The sequence below is a fragment of the Chelonia mydas genome, chromosome 1, assembly GCF_015237465.2.
Source record: "Chelonia mydas isolate rCheMyd1 chromosome 1, rCheMyd1.pri.v2, whole genome shotgun sequence".
NCBI classification, from domain to species: Eukaryota; Metazoa; Chordata; order Testudines; family Cheloniidae; genus Chelonia; species Chelonia mydas.
In genome coordinates this window covers 150,317,738-150,323,737 of record NC_057849.1, presented here as the reverse complement: position 1 = coordinate 150,323,737, position 6,000 = coordinate 150,317,738, and positions in this window count along the sequence as shown.

Sequence of the window (6,000 nt, the reverse complement as noted above, 5' to 3'; positions counted from 1 at the left end):
CAACTCCAGGCCCCTGGAAGGGGCAGGTCCTCTCGCAGAAGGGGCGGGCCAGCTGCCCCAAAGCCCGGCGATTTAAAAGGGCCCAGGGCTCGCAGCTGCTACCACAGCACCGGCCGGAGCCCCGGGCTGTTTTAAATCGGCGCTGAAGCCACAGGTAGTGTGCATGGGCTGGCTGGGGGAGGCTGACTCTCAGCCCCACCCTTTCAGCCTGAGGACCCACTCCTGCCGTCCGAGGGTGGGGGCAAAAGGGGCAGTGACGTTAACATCAGCTGCATATGGGTGGCTACCGGCGGCCACTTCTTACCGGTGCGCCGTACCAGCCCGTACTGGCCTACTTTCACCCCGACCTCAGTGCAGTTCCAAATACCTCATGTACCATGGACCTAAGAGAAGCTGCAAGAGATCCCATAATAATTTAATAGTAAGGCTTTGGCAGGAAGGGAGAGACAGCTTATCATGAGGAGTTTCGGCTTACACTTGCTGCCTAAAAATGGTGCTGAATCTAATAAAATGCGCTTCGTAAGCCGAAGCTGTTGTTTGAGTGTTTATGTTGGTGAATCACTCCAGCAAAGGAACTCAGCAGGAAAATGTGGAGTGAAATTCTATGTACCCATGTGATCTGTTACTTAAGGGCTTATCAGGGTATTTCTACAACTCCTCTCTTCACAACCCACTGGGCCAAATTATCCAAATTGATTTAAATAAATGCAGTTACATCAGGAATCACTTTGCCCCATTATTTTTTTAAAATGGACTGAAGCATGTATACTTTTGTTCTGTGTGCGTGAGAAACTCTTACTGTAGTGGATTTCCAAGGCCTTTTATGATGTTGATGGTATAGAAGGACAAGGTTATTTTTCTAAAGCCAAGCTTCCTTGTATTCTTCTGATTTTGATTACTCTGTGCACCTTGAGAAACAGTTTGTGATAAGTGACTTGTTTAAATCTTTCCCCAGGGACAGTGCCTTGATGTGGTGGGAAGACATGTGCACCCTGGTGACGCTGAGAGTTAAGCTGGCAGGAGTAGAATTCCTGGTAGGGCCACCCAAGCCAGGTAGGGTCGAAGGGTAGGAGCCAGACTAAAGGCTAAAGCAGAAGTAGCCAAAGTGGGACTTCATATCAGAAGACCAAGAACATGGAGATAGGAGAGATGGCTGTCAACAATGGCCAGATGTGTGATTGATATAGAAGGGTACAAAAGAATTGATTATTACATCTGTCTTGGAAGTACAATATCTGCTAATGGCCAGCTCACTAAACAAGGGAAGACAAGGTTCAGCAAAACCAATGGATCAAACGTCCGGAAGAATAAGGAAATACATCAACGCACTAAAATGAGATTGAACAATGCTATTGTCCTCGCAACCTACTGTACACCTCAGAAACATGGAAGTACACAACAGGAAGTCAAATGCACTCCATCAGTGTTGCTTAAGAAAAATCTTGAATTTTCTGGAGAGATCATATAACCAATGTGGAAGTGGTGCATTGCACGGGTCAACACGCTGTGGACTTAGTAATCAGATAGAGAAGGCTACCGTGGTTTGGCCATGCCATCAGGCTACCCTGTGGCAGAAGCACATGGTATGTCTTAGCTTGGATCCTACCTGGAGGGAAGGGAAAGTGTGGAGGACAAAGAATGATCGATTGCAGGACAATCAAAAGGATGTGCCATCATGGAGACAACTTACGATGGAATGAAACATCTTGCTCTGGACTGACAGCTGTGGGGGAAAATGAGTTGCCTTGTGTACCCCTAGGCAGAGGAGAGTCTAATGCTAAAAAGCTAAAGTTAAAACGACTCATTTAAATGCTACTTAGTTTAATATTTCATTGTTGCCTTTAGATGCACATAGAAACTACCATCAACATAGACTCATAGAATATCAGGGTTGGAAGGGACCCCAGAAGGTCATCTAGTCCAACCCCCTGCTCGAAGCAGGACCAAGTCCCAGTTAAATCATCCCAGCCAGGGCTTTGTCAAGCCTGACCTTAAAAACCTCTAAGGAAGGAGATTCTACCACCTCCCTAGGTAACGCATTCCAGTGTTTCACCACCCTCTTAGTGAAAAAGTTTTTCCTAATATCCAATCTAAACCTCCCCCATTGCAACTTGAGACCATTACTCCTCGTTCTGTCATCTTCTACCATTGAGAACAGTCTAGAGCCATCCTCTTTGGAACCCCTTTTCAGGTAGTTGAAAGCAGCTATCAAATCCCCCCTCATTCTTCTCTTCTGCAGACTAAACAATCCCAGCTCCCTCAGCCTCTCCTCATAAGTCATGTGCTCTAGACCCCTAATCATTTTTGTTGCCCTTCGCTGGACTCTCTCCAATTTATCCACATCCTTCTTGTAGTGTGGGGCCCAAAACTGGACACAGTACTCCAGATGAGGCCTCACCAGTGTCGAATAGAGGGGAACGATCACGTCCCTCGATCTGCTCGCTATGCCCCTACTTATACATCCCAAAATGCCATTGGCCTTCTTGGCAACAAGGGCACACTGCTGACTCATATCCAGCTTCTCGTCCACTGTCACCCCTAGGTCCTTTTCCGCAGAACTGCTGCCTAGCCATTCGGTCCCTAGTCTGTAGCGGTGCATTGGATTCTTCCATCCTAAGTGCAGGACCCTGCACTTATCCTTATTGAACCTCATCAGATTTCTTTTGGCCCAATCCTCCAATTTGTCTAGGTCCTTCTGTATCCTATCCCTCCCCTCCAGCGTATCTACCACTCCTCCCAGTTTAGTATCATCCGCAAATTTGCTGAGAGTGCAATCCACACCATCCTCCAGATCATTTATGACATCCTTTACTGTGTTCCTCAAGGTTGCCTTCTATCAGGGAGATTACTGATTTTTGACTTTTTGAAAGAGACTTGGCCAAAAATAATCTTCTTGACAGAATTTCTACTTGGGGCAGGAGCTGAGAAGGAGCAGTTTAACAAAAATAGGAAACACCGTTACAAATAAAATACAACTTATTTCAGTCTTATGAAGAAATTCTGTTAATTGCACCAGCTCTAACAATAAATTATCTTGGTGGATGAAGTCTGCTTTCCAGTGTAGAGAAGTAGAAGAAATACCAGTCCTTGCTTTTTACGATGGAGTTTTCATGTCAACAAATGGACAACATTACATTCTTTAAGAATCAGAATTTCAGAGAGCTGTTGATTAAGGATTACACGGGGGAGAATTTGATTTCCATATAAAAGTGGATAACCTGATGTTTTCCATCCTAAATTACGGTAGATATCCAGCTCTCGCTCATGAGAGGAGAATGGCAGTGTCACATGTGAGCTTAAGACATCATTCTGAGTTTCTCTGCCTTTGGCCCTGTAGTGAGCTGGGTAAGATAGACAGGCACCTGAAGCTTTGTCTCATAAAACCATTCTGTCCCCAGAGTATAACAAAATAAAAGTAGGTCATATGTATTTTAATGAAAAACAATGATAAGTCATTGATTATAGGTAGGGCCTAATGTAAATCACAATTTTATTTTTTAAATTCACAGTAGTGTAAATTGCAAAGTACTGAATTTCATGGAGTTTGCATGGAATTAATTTCACCAGCCAATTTAGTCAGTTTCAAGGAGGGAATGAATTTCACCAGCAAACTTAATCAATGAGTGTGCTGGAATGAAATTGACTATTTGTTGGTAAAATTCATTCTGTCCTTGAAAGTGACTAAATTTACACACAGCAATCTATTCTTCTACACAGACATGCGCACAGCACTCTATCTTCCACACATACCAGCTACAAAAGCACTGATTAAGCTTGAGAGGTTCCAAACATGATTTTCTCTATGTAAAGAACCTTGACAGAGCAAGAAAATCCATACAGATGGGTTTGTGATATTGCCCTGTCACATACCAGGGCATGATATTGCCCTGTCACATACCGGGGCACAGTCATGACTAGCGGGGTGGCTGTGTCACCCCTACCTGCAACCTCAGGTGCCTTACGTCTTGCTGTAGTAGTTCCCACGTGGGCCACTCACAAACAGCCTTACACAGAGCGCATGCATGTTGGAACTGCAGCTTGCCAGCTACTCCCTGGCTCTGACCAGCCTTATTTATGCTGCAGGGTGACCCATACACACACCCCAGTCCCAGATCTTCACTTAGAAATGTATGTCCTGTACTGCCCAGCCCTCTCCTGGACAGTAAAAATATATTAAATCTATTATTCCCTTAAGGGAATGATATGCCATCTTATTACCTTAAATGTTACACAGACACTTCAATTTAAATACATTGGATTAAACAGAACAGTAAAACAAGTTTATTAACTAAAAAGAGAGATATTTTAAATGAGTACAAGTAATGAAGCATAAAAGTTAGAAATGATTGCAAGAAAAATAAAGATAAAATGCATATTAGTGCCTAACTTAACAAACAATATTAGATTCAGCAAAGTTGAATCTTACCACACGCTCCAGTAGATTACTGACCAAACTTTCAGGTCAGGACCTTGCCTTCAGAGTTCAATGACTGTTTTCTTTTGTCGTCTTAGGTGCGATGCCAGAGACAGACAGGAAGAGAGAGGAGGGGTGTCTTGGGATGTTTGTCCCTCCTTTTAATAGTTTCAGATCCCCTCTTGAAAAACTTTTCCAGTTGAGACCCAGGAGAGAAAGAGCCTATGTGGAAGTATATTCCCTGCTGTCTTTTTCCCCACCTGTTTGAACTTCCTTTGTTTTCCCTTCCTGCTTGATGACTTTGTTTACTGCTTAAATGCAAATTAAGACAAGCACACATTTCTTTGTTTAGGACAGATCTGTTTGTCGACTTCGCTTGGGTGGGGCTGTGGGGTTTGGAACGTGTTAATAACATCATACAGGAAAATCTTATAACTTCACATACAATGGTGCCACATATATGTTATCAGGACAGTACTGACCAACAAATTATTAGTTTTCAAATGACTCCTCACAAGGCATGCTTTGTACAAAGATTATTACACTAGTGTGCAGTGTGTGAACACAGGGGTGTGTTCAGCCACATGCCCTTCTCAGGAAGAGGCAGGGTCTCAGGAGTGTCCTGGGCAGTATGGAAAGGAGAATTCCCATCTAGAGCCTCTTCTGAGAGCTCCTGAGAGGCAAGATATGGGAGGCAGCAGCTTCTTCGTAGGTCAATGCGTATTAATAGGCCTGCTCAACCAGTACCATACCCCAACACAGGCTAACCCATTATAGGACCTGCTAAAACTGGTTGTCTTAGGCCTGGTCTGCACTACAAAGTTGGGTCAATGTAAGCTGCCTTCCATCAACTTAGTTGTGCATGGGTCCACACTTAAATTAATCTCCCACTGATGTAAGCTCTCCATTATGCCAACATAGTAACACCACTAGAGCCCTGTATGGATACAAAATTTGTATCTGCGCAAACATGGTCCACAGATATCTGTAGATTTGAAGGGCTCTAGATATAAAATTTGGATCTGAATCAATCCACAAGCTGAAAACATGGTCTTCAGTTACCTGCAGCCGCATCTGCATCAAGATCTTGATGAAACATTCCTGGGGGTGGTCTTCAATCCTCTGCCAAAGATTTCTATGGATGGCAGCCTTAGATCTTCCTCCGCGGTAGGACGCTTTCCCACAGCAGTCAGTGATAGCTTTAGCAGATGCGTTTGCAGTACAGGCTAGCAGCATATGAGCCTAGGCGGCTTCAGAACACCAGCAGCAGCTGTGCTGTCTGTGCCTTTGTTACCCTCTGGAGTGAGATCAGCTAAAATTGTCACCGCCTGAGGGAAAAGGTGCCAGTATTCAGTGATTTTCCCTATTCTCATAGTTTAATGTAGCCGAGCAATTCCCTCCTCATTTCCCTTACCTCTGGCAGGCCATACTCACCATGGCTGTGCTGTGAATGGTGCCATGCACAAGCACCCCAAAGTAGAAGCATCAATAAGCATGTCTTGTTTACAACTTTAGCAGTGCAAGGGAAGGAAGTTCTGAATCTAAAGTTTTGCTTTCCATTGTGACTATACTAACAGTGGTACCTC